A 16,349-nucleotide genomic window follows, 5' to 3' on the forward strand; every position below is an offset into this window, starting at 1 on the left:
CAGTTGGGAAGGAAATTCCCTTTAACTGTGGGGTAGTTCAGATTTTAATACCCTACCCTAGGGCCTTGGATTTTCTTTGTGTAACTACATACCGGGAAGGAAGTTTATTTGAGTAGGACAGGGTTTCACCTGAGAGACTCGCCTGTCACTTCTGCAGTGCTTGGAGACATCTAGACAGGACCACTTTCTTTTTGCTCTGTTGACTCACACATACCCTCCAGGAAGTTTCTCTCTGGGAATTTATAGAGTCTGTCCTTACATTTGCAGAAGAAAGCAGCCACATGTAAGGTTTGCAGTCAGTCACTGGGGAGATGATTGCTGTTGGTACTGACCAATTAACCAGCAGGACAGAAAGTTCTTGGATGAACAAGGACACAGCCCCAGCCTTCCCAAAGGCACATTGTAACAGGGGGAGAAGTGGGAGCCTTACTCATGTTTCCATCTCCAGCAGCTTGGCCTAGCATAACACCTGGTACCGCATCATTGCTTAATTAATAGTTCCTGAATATATTAATGAATTAGCATAACAAGAAGCCCTGAAAATGGTCACATTAGGTCAGGATTGTGATGTGTTAAAAAGAATTCATCCATTCACTCATTCATCATTTACTCAGCTCCTCCTGCCATTCAGCTTTGGTTTAGGCAATGGTTCATAGTCTTGGCTGCATCTGAAGAGTTTTCAAAAATACTGATACTCAGACCACACGCCAATCAAAATTAGAATCATTTGTGAGGGTGGGAACCAGACATTAGTGGTTTTTGGTTTGTTAAGTCTCCCTGTGGGATTCCAGTATGCAGCCACAGTTAAGAACCTATGGGCTAGGTACTGGAATAATAGGTGAATATCATATTGTCCCTGCCCTTATAAGGATCAAAGTCTAAGCGAAGGATACCTGAATTAATTCATTCATTCATTCATTCATTCATTCATTCACTCACTCTCTCACTCATCCATCCATCCATCCGTCCATCCATTAGAATACAGAACATTAAATGCCTTAATGGAGATAAGGAAACAATACTGTGGGAATCCGCAGGAAGAAATGTTTACATGTGGCTAAAGGATATAGGAAAGCTTCAAAGAGGAAGGAAATTTTAACATGAGTTTTGTATGATAAATAGAAGTTCAGGGGTGCCTGGCTGACTCAGTCAGAAGAGAATGTGACTCTCGATCTCAGGGTCATGGGTTCAAGCCCCACACTGGGTGTAGAGATTACGTAAACAAACAAACAAACTTTGAAAAGAGAAGTTCATCATCTTCCTTCCTTCCTCCATCCTTTTCTTCCTTCCTGTCTTCCTCCCTTCTGTTCTTTTCTTCCCATCTTCTTTAACGACCTTTCCATCCCTCTCTTTCTCCTTTTCATCCTCCTCACCTGGTTGTTGCAGGCAGGCTCTGAGGTAGGCCCCGAAGGAGAGAATGGTGTACGAAAATGAGGTCCCCATTCTGAAGGTACATCCTCTTCCACAAGGAGGGAATAACATGTGTAGAGCTTGAAGGCTGAAAGAATTTGGGGTGTCTGGGGACAGTGGTTTCATTATTATTGAAGTATACAACATCATGCCAGCAGCCTAAAGAATTTGGACTTTTCCTTAAAGGCATTTAGGAGCGTAATGATGGTGTGATGAGATTTAAAACAGTGCTTGCCACATTTTAGGTGGTACCTGAAGTGACTATAAATTGCGCACCGTCACGGCGTTGATTAATATTGAGTCACGTTGGTTTTCATTTCTTCTGATTACTTGCAGGAGAGTCTCAATTTAGTGCAGGTAGATCTTTAATACTTATATTGCAAGTATTCATCTTTTTTTTTTAATGAAGAACCTTCCTCAAAATATCTGGCTAGAATTTAATCACATTGTTTTGTTGTCATCCTATTTATTTTAATATAAAGCTTCTGGTAAATGGCAAGAAAAAAAACCAAAAAACCAGAAGACTGGCTTTTCATATATGGTAGTAAAATAAACTTGAGCTTTAAAAAAAAAGTGGATCTGTTAAAAATATACATCAAGTAAATGATGGTACAAAAAACACATTGATGCAGCAAAGATTATAATGGGAGTAGGTAAATCACAGAAGGAGAGATCCATCCAGTTCATCAGTTTTTCTCTTTATGGGTCACGCTTTTGGTGTCAAGTCTAAGAACTCTTTGCTTAGCCCTGGACCTTGAAGATTTCCTCTAATAAATTTTTCTAAAAGGTTTATGGTTTCATGTTTTACATTTAAGTCTGTGAACCACTTTGGGTTCATTTTCTTATGAAGTATGAGGTTACGAGTGAGGGTCCATTTTCTTTTTTGCCTATGGATATCCAACTGGTCTAACTCCATCTGTTGAACACACCTTTTCTCCAGGTAAATTGATTTTGCACCTGTGTCAAAAATCTCCTGGGCATATTTGTGCAGGTGTGTTTCTTGGTTCTCTATTCTGTTCCATTGGTCTGTGTCCACCCCTCCACCAATGCTATGGTCTTGATTATTGTAGCTATATAATCCGTCTTAAAATCAGGTAGTCTGATTGCTCCCATTTTATTCTTCTTTTAAAAAATAATTTTACCTATTCCAGTTCCTTTGTCTTTCCCTATAAATTTTAGAATGGTCTCCTCTATATCTACAAGGCATCTTGCTGAGATTTGGATAGGAATGCCATTAAATCTGTACATTGATTTAGGGAGAGTTGACACATTTACTATGCTGAATCTTCTAATTCGTGAGCACTGCGTATCTCCCCATTTATTTAGATACTTTATTTCTTTCATCAGCATTCTGTAGTTTTTATCATACAAGTTCTTCTTTTGGAAATGTATTGATTTCCTGTCATTCCGTAAGGGTATTGTCGCCGAGCGTGAGATTCTGAGTTGACATTTCTTTTCCTTTGGCATCTGAAAATATTGTATCACTTCCTTTGCATCTCCATATTTTCTGGTGAGAAATCTACTGTCTTTCTCATGGTAAGGTGTTTTTCTCTGGCTGCTTTTAAGACTTTTTCCTTTAGTTTTCCAAAGTTTAATAACTGTGTGTCCTGGTGTGGGTTTTGAGAGAGGGTTATCCTGTTTGAGGTTGACCCAGCTTCTTGATTCTGTAGGTTTATGTCTCTTACCAAATGTAGGGAGTTTTCAGCCACTATTTCTTCAGGTACCTTTTCATCCCCACTCTTTTTCTTGTCAACTTCCAGGACTATGACTACATGAATGTTAGGTCTTTTGTTATACAGTCCCACAGATCCCTGGGGCTCTGTTCTTTTTTTTTTTTTTTTTTCTTCTAGACTGTTTTCCTTCTGATGTTCAGATTGGGTCGTTTCTATGTCTTTCAATTACTGATTCTTTCCTCTGTTCCCTCCATCCTGATGTTGAGCCCAACCATTGAGTTTTTATTTCAGTTACCAGATTTTTCAGTTCTAAAATTTCCCTTTGGTTCTTTTTTTTCCTTCTTCTTCTGTTTCTTTGCCAAGATTTTCTATTTTTTCATGTGTTGCAAGCATGGTCCCATTTGCACATTGAAGCATTTTTATGATGGTTACTTTAAAATGTTTGTCGGCTCATCCTAGCATCCCTGTCATCTTGGCAGTGGTATCATGATTGCTTTAAAAAAAAATTCGATATGAACTCTTCCCAGTTTTCCATATGAGAAATGATTTTCAACTAAAATGCATGCATTTTAGGGGTGCATTTGAGACTCTGGATCATATTAAGTTTTCTGTTTTATGAGACACCTCTTTGGCAGGGGAAGCAGGGGGCAGTGGGAGGAGGGTGTACTGCCTCATTACTTCCAGGTGGGGGTAGAAGTCCAGGTTCCCTGCTCAGCTTCTGTGACATCTGAAGAGGGAGGGTTCTTCATTACTTTTGAGGCAGGGGAAGTTCTGGCTCCCCACCAGGCCTCCAGGAATAACTCCCTGGCTGGGAGGGGTAGAGGTGCCTCCTTACTGTTCCGCATGTGGCCTCCACTGACTCTGGAGGGATGGGGTACAGGGCCTGTCTCTGCCTGAGGAGGATGAAAGTCCCTCCGAGGGACTGTAGGACCACCACTCCAGCAGGAAGGTCAGGTTACTTTGTAGCCTGGCAAGGGGGGACATCTTGGCTCCACCCAGCCTCTGCTAGCCAGGATGGGAACGCGGCTCTGGTGTTTTCTGTGGTGTTTGGCTGCAAATAGAGCAGTTTTCATCTAGAAGTTTTCTATTTTGCTAGGCTGCCCCTTTCCTGTCTTTTTAGCTCGAAGTCTCAGATATATAGGGCCAAACAAGAGCCCAGGGAACTCATCACTGTGTCATTCTTTGGGTCTTGGGATTCCTAACTGGTCTGCCTTTGCCTCTCCACCTTTTAGACTTGTCTTATGTTTGTTTTAAGTATAATGTTCAGGGTTTTTCATTGTATTTGGCGGAAAAATAGGGAAAAGTACCTGTACTCAATCCCCCCTGAACCAGATGTGTCAGTATGTTTTAAGAAGCCTCCAGGTACCCAGGGTTGAGAACCACTGATATAGGCCATAAGCTTCATGAGGGCTGGGGTTGTGTCTATTCTTTACCTGTAATAACTTCTGTACCTGATGCCTCAATAAGGATTTTTTGGATGGATGGATCGGTGGAAGGAAGGGAGGATGGATGGGTGCGTAGGTGGATGGGTGGGTGGATGGATGAATAAATGAATGCATATGAGAATGGAACGAGCAGCCAGAATGGTTCACTCTCACCAATGCCCCCATACACACATACCTCAGTCTAGCTAGACACAAGCCTGGCCCCAGCACCAGTAGGGGGCTTGGCCAGCAGGTGGCGCTGAGGAGCCCCAGGTGTGGTCCTGGGATGACTGCTGCAGTGAGGTCACTTGACTGAAGGAGACAGACATTAAAGAAACTCCCAATTACCTAGGAGCACTCTCTTATAAACATCTCATCTACTTCTCCTTTCTCTTCCGCCAGCTCTTTTATTTACCTCAATATCATAAATACTTCTTTTTTTCTCTCTCTCAAGAAGAGAACAGACTGGATAACTTTGATCATCGAAAGTGCCTTTCTCAAGGCTTAATCTCCAGGGATTTGGAACAAAAATAAAACATTATTCATCATGTCCTGAAATGATACATGTGTGTATGCTGGGCCCGGTGGTGTGTGCAGTGTCTTTGTCTAATGTTAGCACAGATGTTCATAGTTCCAATTCCATGAAATCTTTACTTAAAGTGTCTATTCACTTCTCTCTTTCTTACTAGGGTGAAAAGGTGAGTGAGCTAGAGCAGGAGGTCTGAAGCCCACTCAAATATCCTAGAAGGTGGGTATCACCTGGGCCTTTAGCGAACTTGGTCTTCAGTCATTTTTGGACCTTAGTGCAGGACACCAAGCCCCATAAACTCCAGAAATCTCTGTTTCCACACCATTAAAATGGAAGAAAAAAAATGATCCCTTTATCATAAAGTCAGTGTGAGGATTCAGTGAAGCAACATGGAAACCCTCCTAGCCCAATGCTGGTATGTAGGAAGCCTTTGAAATCTTACTTTTCTTTTTGTTCATTGCTTTTCAAGGCCAGAGAGTAAGAGAGAATGGAGCTGAGATTTTTATACTCCTTCTGTTTACCATTTAGTGGTAATCATCCTTCATTGTCCCATCCCTGGCCTCATTTCAGTGTCCCAGCCTGTCCCACCAGGGGTAGGGCATGGGAAGCAGAGACAAACAAGTCCAACCTCCCAAAGTCTTAAGCCAAGTTATCAATGAGAGAAGATCACAGAGGCACAGGAGGAGACGGGTGATGTCGCTCAGTCACGTCCAGTCCACTTCTAAGGATTAAGAAGTTATGTGTAACATTGTGCCCCTTCCACAAGAAACCACGAGATTTATTTTATCTAAAACTCAGTTCCAGCTAAAGCTTTCTGTTAAGCAACTATTTTGCTTTCGTGCAAACGACACTAGAATCTTGTAATTGATCCTGTTTTCTTCTTTGTTCTGGCTCCTGGGAAGCTCAGAGTCAAAACCGTGGCCCAACTCTAGTGGTCCGTTAGGATCCACCTTAGTTTCATCCTTATTTGCCTAACATTCTTTACTCCCCTTTAAAAAAAAATCCTAGTGCCTGGTAGGTATTTTCAGGGAGCAATACTAGTGTATGAAGATAGGTTTTTAAAACAGACAGAGATATGGAAACCTAGACAGCCCCTTGCTTGAACTACTGAATTTTTTTTAATCAACTTTTTTGAGATATAATTTACATACTATGAATTTCACCCATTCTAAGTAAATCATACAATTCAATTATTGTTAGTAAATTTCCAGAGTTATACAATCATCATCAGAATTCAATTTTAGGGCATTGCCATGACTCTCAAAGATTCCTTCCTGTTTCCACCTCTAGTTTCAGGCAACCACTAATCTACTTTCTGTCTCTATGGATATCCTATTGTGGACTTTTTACATGAGTGGAATCATACAGTGTGTTGCCTTTTGTGTCTACCTTCTTTAGGAGTTAGCATTTTGGTTTTGCAATTTATCCTTGCTATAGCATGCGTCCGTACTTGGGTTTTTTTTTTTTTTTTAATTGACAACTAACATTCCATTGCATGGCTATACCGTCTTTTGATTATCCATTCACCAGTTGATGAAAATCTGGGTTGTTTCTACTTTTCGGCTATTATTAATAATGTTAGAAATAGTCACATGCAAATCTGTGTGTGGATCTCTCGAGTAGATATCTCGGTGTGGAACCACTGGTTATTATGATAACTATGTTTAACTGTTTGAGAAACTACCAGACTTTTCCACAGTGGATGCACCATTTTACATTCCCACCAGCAGTATATGAGGATCCTAATTTCTCCACAGTCTTGTCATTATTATCTGTCTTTTAAAAGTATAGTCATCCAGTAGACGTGAAGTGGTGTCTCATTGTGATTTTGATTTGCATTTCCCTGATGACCAGTGGTGTGGAGCATCTTTCCACAAGCTTCTGAACCACTCCTGTACCTTCTTTGGTGAACTGTCTATTCACATCCTTTGCCCATTTTTAAATTGGGTTATTTGTCTTATTGAGTTGGAAGAATTCTCCAAATATTCTGGATACATCAGACATACAATCTATCAGATATATGATGTACAAATATTTTCTCCCATTCTGTAGCTTTTTCCTTTCTTAGTGGTGCCTTTTGAAACATAAGAGTTTTAAATTTTGATGAAGTCTAACTTAGCAATTTTTCTCTGTATGGGTTGTACCTCTGGTGTTGTATCTAAGAAATCTTCGGCTAACTCTAGGTCTCGAAGCTTTTCTCTTATGATTTCTTCTGATAGTTTTAAGAGGTTTAGCTGTTACATTTAGGACTAATGTCAGTGTGAGTTAGTTTTTGTGTGTGGTGTGAGGGAAAGGTCTAGATTCATTATTGTGCATGGAGAGGTCAGTTATTGCAGCACTGGAGCCATTTCATTTGTCCCCTGCCTTCTTCTCTCCCTTCCTCTACTTCAGCATGCCTGCAGATGAGCAACACCACTCCTCAGTGGCAGCCGTGGCCCCCACTTTCTTGTCACTTCAGTTCATGAGACCAACAGACTCTCTTGGCTGTACAACCCCAGTCCCAGTTTTCCGGAAGAGAGAATGGGACTTGGCCCTTCTGGGTCAGAGGACATCCCCTAGTCCAAACACATGTCTAAGGATCATATTTACCCTGCCAGGGGCCCACCCCTAGGTGGATGATGGTCCTCAGAGAAGGAAGCTGGTGAGCTGGGCAAATACCCCCACAAGGAGTCTATTCCAGGGTCATTTCTAGGGTCATTATCTTATATTTGGCATTCCGGATTCCCTATGAACTAGCTTGACATTTCCAGCTCGGGGCTCACACAGGTCATGCCCTCAGAATTTGTTTTTGCTTGACCTGCATTCAAGTGCTCAAGAAAACAAATAAAACAATTGAATAGTTGGCATTTTAAAACTAAAAGATTTTGTGTACAAATCCAGCTTTTATGCTTCATTTTAAAAATAGGCAGATCTGGGTCTACAGCAGTTGGTGGCATCTGAGCAAAGAATATACCCTCCAGGGTGCCCCAGTCCCCGCCACTCCCTCTTGCTCCACACACAGTCCCCTGTTCTTATTTTTTTTAATTTTTTATTGTTTATTATTTTTGAGAGAGAGAGAGAGAGAGAGACTGACTGAGAGCAAACAGGGAAGGGGCAGAGAGAGAGGGAGACACAATCAGAAGTAGGCTCCAGGCTCTGAGCTCTCAGGACAGAGTCCGACGTGGGGCTCGAACTCACAGACCGTGAGATCATGACCTGAGCTGAAGTCAGACGCTTAACCGACTGAGCCACCCAGGTGCCCCTAGTCCCCCATTCTTATTAACTTTCCCTCCCTGACTCTGTGAGACATTTGAATATGTGCCTGCACCCCCAGAAAACTCTTCAGGGGTGCTCTCATCTGCCTCTTGCATCTTACCCAGAGACTAACTTAACCCAGCACTGCCCTCGATTCGAAGTCAGACATGTTCCTGCAGCACTGAGTTCATAACAGGATTTTGCTATTTGCAGTCTGCTTTCTGCACCATGTGTCAGTAGCATTGACACCCAAGTCTGGGTGTTTTATGGAAATTATGCCTTGGCCAGATTCGATGAGAATCTGCTGCACTTGGGGTACTTCATGCATGGCACCTCTCTTGTGTAATTAGAGCAAATAAATTAATATTCAGACTTACTTGACTAAAATAAGCATCCAGCGCCAAGGGTTCCCAGCGAGTAGAACAGTTGGGAATGGGCAGTGGTGGGTGAGGCACTTTAGAATCCATCAAGAAAGGAATCCCAAACTCTCACTTTTCACTAAAGAAAATAAAAGCTGTGTTAAGAATGTGGAAGAGTTTCCTTTGAAAACATTTTTTTTCCAGTGGAATACCTCTATTTTATTTTGTTTTGAAAAATAAATGCAGTTCGCTCCTGCTTTTTTCCCTGTTACAAAACTAAGATGCTCTCATTGTTGATATCTGGGGAAATGCCAGGAATAATCAACATCACCTCCCACCCAGAGGAAACCATTGTTAACATAACGTAATAGAGACTCACCCTCATTCTAAACCTGATAATAGAATCATCCTGCACAAACAACATCTGTTATAAATTTAATTTCATTATAAGCATTTTTCCGTATAACTAATGGTGCTCCATAAATGTGATTATCAATGACCGCATGGTATTCTATTCTGTAGCTATCCCATAATGTATTTCATTTCCAAATGTTAGACTTATTTCCTCATACTGGCTATCATAAATGATGTTGCAGTAAGCATCCTTGTGTGTGAATCTGTACTCATCTTTTGGATTAGCATGAGAGAAATTTCTAATAATAAAGTTTCCAGGGGCGCCTGGGTGGCTCAGCCGGTTGAGTGTCCAGCTTCAGCTCAGGTCGTGATCTCACAGTTCATGAGTTTGAGCCCGCATCAGGCTCTGTACTGGCAGCTCAGAGCCTGGACCTGCTTTGGAATCTGTGTCTCCCTCTGTCTCTGCTCCTCCCCAGCTCATGCTCTGTCTCTTTCTCTCTCTCTCTCCTTCAAAAATAAATAAAAACATTTAAAAAAAAAAGTTTCCAGCAAAAAGTAGAAAAGTTACATGAAAGGTATCAATATTCATCAATTAGCATAAATCTTACCTCAAATTTGTGTTGGTCTAGACATCCTCATGAAAAATATGCCCATGTCTTCTGTAGTTAGATCCTCCTTCCTGTGTCTCTTGCTGGCTCTTATCCATGTGGTTTTCCAGAGTCCATCCAACAAACTTCTTTTGAGATCTGTTATGTGCCGGCCTGGTGCCAGCATGGGAGAATGGCAGTGAGTGAAAAGGTGTTGCCCCCGCCATGAAGGATGAGGCATACCCTTGATGGTGACCGGTGTCTCACTTTAGAAACAGAAATAGTGGACGCTTTCCATGTTCTAGACATGCTCCCTGTTTAGTTAGGGAGAATCAGCTAAAGAAAGAATAGTAAGCTAGGTGATGTAAAGGGAAGTGTTAGAAGCGATGTGGGGACACCAAAGGGGGTGCTTTAAGGCAAATGGTGCCCCAGAGGGGGGAAACAGCACAAGCAAAGGCATAGAGATGTAAAGACTCGCCATTCCAGCAATTCCCTCCCAATTCCTCGAACTCAGCTCTGTACTTTCATTCTTTCTTCTCTTCATCCTTAAATTCTTCTGCCTTCCTCCTGGAGAACTTCTACTCATCCTTCAAAGCCCAGCTCACAGAACACTCCTTCTCCAGTGTTCTTCTTGGCATCCATACTCCACCTTGAGAGTGGCTGTTTCTCCTTCCTCTGTCCTGTCAGCTGCTTTGATCTTACCTTAGTCATCATTTTTGTCCCAGTTACATTCTAGAATTTTTAATGTTTCAAAAATTTTTTTTAAATTTTTGATACTGTTCATTTATCTTTTGTCTTTATTCTCACGTTAATTGACGAACTCCTTGAAGTCAGGGGTAGTGTATCAGTTAAGATTCAGTTTGGCTGTGTGTGATAGAAAACCTATGCTACCCAGAAGTGGAGAGCCCTGACTTATTTGGCAGCTCTTATAGTCATCAGAGACCTCAGCTCCATCCAAATTGCTGCTTCAATGTTCTCGTTTTTTGATTCTTCCTCATGGTCCCAACAAGGCTGCTTAAGCCCTGTTCATCCTATCAACATTCTGGCCAGCTGGAAGAATGAAGGGCCAAAGAAAAGAATACATCCTCCCTTTAGGGCTGCTTTTTTTTTTTTATTTTTATTTAAAAAAATTTTTTTTTCAACGTTTATTTATTTTTGGGACAGAGAGAGAGACAGAGCATGAACGGGGGAGGGGCAGAGAGAGAGGGAGACACAGAATCGGAAACAGGCTCCAGGCTCTGAGCCATCAGCCCAGAGCCCGACGCGGGGCTCGAACTCACGGACCGCGAGATCGTGACCTGGCTGAAGTCGGACGCTTAACTGACTGCGCCACCCAGGCGCCCCTAGGGCTGCTTTTTGTAAATTGGAAACTACACTTCTGTTTCCATTTCATCGGAACTTAGTCACGTGACCATACCTAGATACAAAGGAGTCTGGAAAATGTAGTCTGTACTCCAGGCAGCTGTGTATTCAGCTAAAAAATAGAAGTCTGTTACTAAATAGAGGAGAAATAATTATGGAAGACCATTGACAGGTTTTGCCACAGTGAAAAACAAGGTCAAAGATGATTCCTCTGAGTCAGACTGGGCCAGCTCTGGGATCATTGTGTTACCCAGAAATGGAAGAAAACACAACAGCTACTATTAGTTGAGTATGTCCTATATGTCAGGCACTGTACTAGGTGCTTCCACCCTATTTTAGAGATGAGGAAAATGGAGACTTGGTGCAGTGAAATATCTGGCCCAGCTAATTAGAGCAGAAACAAGATTAGAGCAGAGATTAGCTGGTTTACAAAGTTCAGGTTCTTAACCACTGGCCAATTCTTCCATCCAAGTGAGCTCCATGCCTTCTGTGAATCAGCATTGATGAAATGGCTAGAAAAGTGGGAAGGTGAGGCCACTGGGAGCCTCATTTAATGTCTAGCATCTCTCCAAACCCACCAATTCCTCTTGCCTTCCCTTCCCATTAGCAGAGATGCCTACCTATTGGTCTCTTTTTATCTAAAACCAATATCTGCAAGTTCTACTTAGGTAAATAGTTGCCACTGAGAAAGGAGTATTTCTGATTTGGAGTGAGGTCCAGGACACCTCTTCTTGCATATCTCCCATGATGGGGGGCTTACTATATCAAGGCAATTCATTGCATTGCTTTCAGCGGAGAGCTGTATTCTTTGGCAGTTCGAGGTGCTTATTCTTCAGTTAGTTCTCAACTAAGGACCATTTTGCCTCCCAATGGATATCTGGCAATGTCTAGAGATATTTTGGTCTGTCATGACTGGGAATGGATGAGAGGGTGCTACTGGCATCTAGTGAGTAGAGGCCAGGGATGCTGCTAAACATCCAACAACGCACAGGACAGTCCTTCACAGCAAAGAATTATCCAGCTCAAAATGTCAACAGGACAAAGGTTGAGAAATGACTAAGGTTTGAATCTTGACATCGCCAGTCTCTTCCTAGCTGTGTGACCCTGAGTAGGTTGCCTTGCCTCTCTGAGCCTGAGCTGTTTCCTCGTGTCTACCTTGGTGATCATCACATGCCCTCCCTATGTACTTGTGGCAGGCATTTAATAACTGATATCTGAAAAGCCCAGAGCTTGGCTCCTTACCATCGTAGCTGCTCTCGTCAACATTCCCAGGATGTGGAAGGAACGTTGACTACCTTTGTTTATTTGCTGGCACATGGGCCTGATTAGATTACACTGTTTGTAATCTTTCTGGAGAAAGTCCCACTGCAGCTAATGGTTTTGGAATGGAGCCATTCCCTTAATTCAAAATTAATGGCTTGCTCGTGCACACAAGCCTCTTAGAGAGAAGGGATTCATTTCTGCTGATCCCCCAGTCCTCATCACCTGGGAATTGTCAGAGCTTTCCCACCCCACTGTCTCAATGACCCTCCCAACAGCCCAGGGAGGTAATGATGCTTTCCCTACTTTACAGGGAAGGTAATTGGAGACGTGGCTGTTGACCCAAGCTCTGCACAGCCCATCAAGTGGCAGAGCCCGGGTGAGAACTTTCTCCTTCCATCACCCGCTTCTTTAGGGACATAGTGCTATAAGGAAGCTACAGGTGCCCACCTTTCTCCCCCAATTGCCCTGTCCACAGTGCCTCCTCCAGCCTCTATTCCCTGTCCCCCAGAGCACACCCTCTAGCCTGCACCATCTCTGTAGGCTTGGCCTTGATCCCAGAGAGGGGCATCTCAGAGCCCGATGGGGTCTGGGCAGCCTGAAGGGAGCATGGATGGCCTCCTGTGTAGCATTAGGTGCAATGAGGATCCACGTCCCCGGATACTTCCCGCTCTCAGCCTGATGTCCCTTTGGCATTTATAGAGAGAAAACCATTCAACCATCAGTTTTTCAAAATGCAGATGTCCGAGGGAAGGGAAAGCACCTTACGTTAGTTATCTCACCGAGTAGGGCATGTTCAGGGATTGGGTAAGAGGAATGGAGACCAGGAATGGCATACGAGCCTGTGACCCAGGCAGCCACACAGGCCCTGTGCTCAGGAGGGCCCCCATCTCGGTTTCATGTTCTGCTGTTGCCATCTTGAAGTTCTTAATAATTTTTTAATTTTTAATTTTGCCCTGGGCCCTGAAAATTACATAGCCAGCCCTGAGTGAGACAGGAGGTCATTGTTGATGTGGCTGCTCCTTCTACCCTCTGGGTGCCCACCCTGTGGGACCCACTTTTTAGGCTTCCCTCAGGCTTCCTCCTCTTTCCCTGACACCCTCACCCCCACCCCGCATTCTTCAGGGGAGGCAGGTGCCAAGATAGGTATGTATTCAGCAGGTGGGTGCTCCATTTGCCTTTCCAGGAATCCTGCTCAATTCCATGGTTTCAGAGAACAAAGTGGATTTTCTTACTTCTGAAGCAGATCACTGAGCCGAAAGGAACTTTTCACCAGTAGATATCTGTTGAATGATTCGTAGCACCCTGCCCCTCACTCACTGACTCATCCCTTTACCAAATATGCATTTATCTTTGGCTTTTATGTCTAAGCTAAATAACATGTCCAAGCTACAAAGGAGAACATGTGATAAAGAACTGTGCTTACAGAGATAGGAAGATAAATATATATAAATTTATATATATTTATATATATTATTTATATAAATATATATGTGATATTAATTTTATGTGTGTAAATTTATATAAATATATTTATGTGATATTAATTTATATGTGTGTAAATTTATATATATATAAATTTATATATATTTTTATATATGCGATATAGAACTGTGATATATATATATGTGATAAAGAACTGTGCTTACAGAGATAGGAAGATAAATATATATATATAAATTTATATATATTTATATATATTATTTATATAAATATATATGTGATATTAATTTATGTGTGTAAATTTATATATATATATTTATATATTTACATATATTATTTATATAAATACATATGTGATATTAATTTTCCCCAACATTTTCTCACTCAAAATATTGATAGAAAAGTTGGAAGCAATGTACAGTGAACACCTATATATCTACCACCTAGGTTACACATTAACATTTTGCTCTTTTTGCTTGATTATATGTCTGTTCATTTATCCGTTCTTCTAACCAGCTATCCATCCAACTTGTTTTTTTGATTCATTTCAAAGTAAGCTGCAGACCTCAGTAGATTTCACCCCTAAACACTTAATATGCAACACTAATTTCTTTTCAGGGTGCCTGGGTGGCTCCATCAGTTAAGTGGCAGACTTTTGATTTTGGCTTAGGTCATGGTCCCAGGGTTGTGGGATCGAGCCCCACATTAGAGTCCATGCTGAACATGGAGCCTTCTTGGGATTCTCTCTCCCTCTTCCTCTGTTCCTTCCCTGCTCTCTCTCTTTCTCTCTCTCTCTCTCTCAAAATTTTTTTTTCCTTTTTTAGTCAAAAGGTAAAAAGTAATGATTTTTATATAAAAACAAATCAATTTCTGTCAAATACAATTATTGAATGACAAATAGTGTACACATAGTGAAAAGAAATTCTTGGTTCCCCTCTGTGTGCAATGAGGCAGAGAGAGAAATAAGAGAGAACTTTCCTCAAGGTAACAAGGAGAAAAGAGAAACATCTCTGTAACAGAGGGTGGTTGGAGCTACCTTGAGAATACCAAGCTGTGGGAATGTTTTAGGGAACAGCTTCCTGCTTCCTCCCAATCAAAACTGAAAATCTGAGATGAACTTCCTTAGCCTCTTTCCTCCTTGAGGTGGCTGCGGACTATTCCAGGGGGTGTGAACTTGGGCAGAACTGAAGGTGAAACTGCAAGGTCCTGGGTCTGGGATGTAGAAGTGGAGAAAGGTACAGGCTGATGCGGTGGATTTGGGGGTTATTATCCTCACAGAGCTGATGGCTGGGGTGGACGGGGTTGAGTGGGGAAGGCTCTCAGGCTGACAGCAGAGAGTGACAGGAGCAGAGAGCAGGACTGGGGCACAATAGAAGATGATGCTGTTCAGAAGAGGCACATTCAAAGAAGGTGGAGGGTTGCTCTGGCGGGCAGTTCAGAGCTGGAGGAGAATATAGAAAAGTACCCAAAGCAAGCCTCTAAACAGGGTACTTGGAAAAAGCCTGTAGCGATCACCTGTGCCATCTTTCACATTTGACCCGTGAGAAATTGCAGGCTGAGAGACCACTCTGAGTATTAGTGGCAGAGCTGGGGCAAAATTGGTGCTACCCAGATGGTGCTTTTCCAACAAAGTAACTCAAGGGTTCCTTCCACAAGGATCAAATGCCTTAAGGTCTTGCTTTTTATTTTTAAAAATATCACACAAATTTAGCTTTCTTCTCAAGAATTTGTCTGGCTTTGTCTTAATGTTACAGTAGTCTGTTTTTGCTAAGTTACTGAGAGATATTTACACTCTATTAGGGTTTCTAAATTTTCTTCAGAATCATACTACTTTTTGATGAATATCAAAATCTCACAACCTCTTCCAGAAGTTTTAATTCCCTGCTTCCACCTCCCACCCCAATTAAGGATCATCAATAACAGTATACAATGTGTTTTCAGTGTAGCCTTACTAGCAAAGAAAGTGTTGTTACATATTACTTTGCACAGTTTATACAATGAAATTTTTTTCAAATATAAAAACAAAATAAGTAAAAAAAAGATAAAATATGCTTTATCAAACAACATAACTCCCTTCCCTTTTGAGAACCATTAGTCTAAAGGGATGTGTAGATTTATTCCATGCTTTGGGTACCCTTGTAACCTCCCCCGTATCAGTTAGAGATGCTTTTGGCTGCAAGTAAAAACTCCAACAGTGACTTAAGCAAAGAAGACATTTCATTGTTTCCCATTAATAACCAGTATGAAGGAAGAAGATTCCAGGGTTAGTTCAGCAGCTCAGTGATAATAGGACTCTGGGTTGGCATCACAGTGGTTTTCTTGGTTTTCCCTGATGGCCCCAAGATGACTGCCATAAGCCCCAAGCATCACCTCCTATAGGGAGAAGGGGGCAAGAAGCAAAACTTTTCTTTGTTTTGATCATTTGTCAGAGAGAAAGAAATTTCTAGAACCCTGGCTTTGCCATGAGACTTCCCCATCTACTTTCTTGGCCACAGTTGTGTCTTGTGCCCAATCCTAGACCAGCCACTGGCAAAGAGGAACTAGAGTGCCGTATCCAGCTCAGACCAGTCATAATGCAGCCCGCCTTCCCAGAACACATGCCACATGGGACCTACACAAACTTTGCATTGCTTTTGCCCAACTCCTTCGCTAGAATGTAAACTCCATGGGGGCAGAGATTTTTGTTTTGTTCACTGCTATATTCCCAACACCCA

At 42.0% G+C, this 16,349-nt stretch overlaps 1 protein-coding gene across 1 annotated transcript in view; it reads left to right on the top strand.

Moving 5' to 3' along the window:
- The window catches only part of HRH1 (histamine receptor H1), a 79,511-nt gene that overhangs the window by 60,031 nt on the left and 3,131 nt on the right, over positions 1-16,349 (top strand). The gene's annotated exons all lie outside the window — the stretch shown is intronic.

The sequence above is a fragment of the Lynx rufus genome, unplaced genomic scaffold (assembly GCF_022079265.1).
Source record: "Lynx rufus isolate CCGP_SWC_20201006 ecotype Redwood Valley unplaced genomic scaffold, mLynRuf1.p SCAF_4, whole genome shotgun sequence".
In the NCBI taxonomy this organism is placed as follows: Eukaryota; Metazoa; Chordata; class Mammalia; order Carnivora; family Felidae; genus Lynx; species Lynx rufus.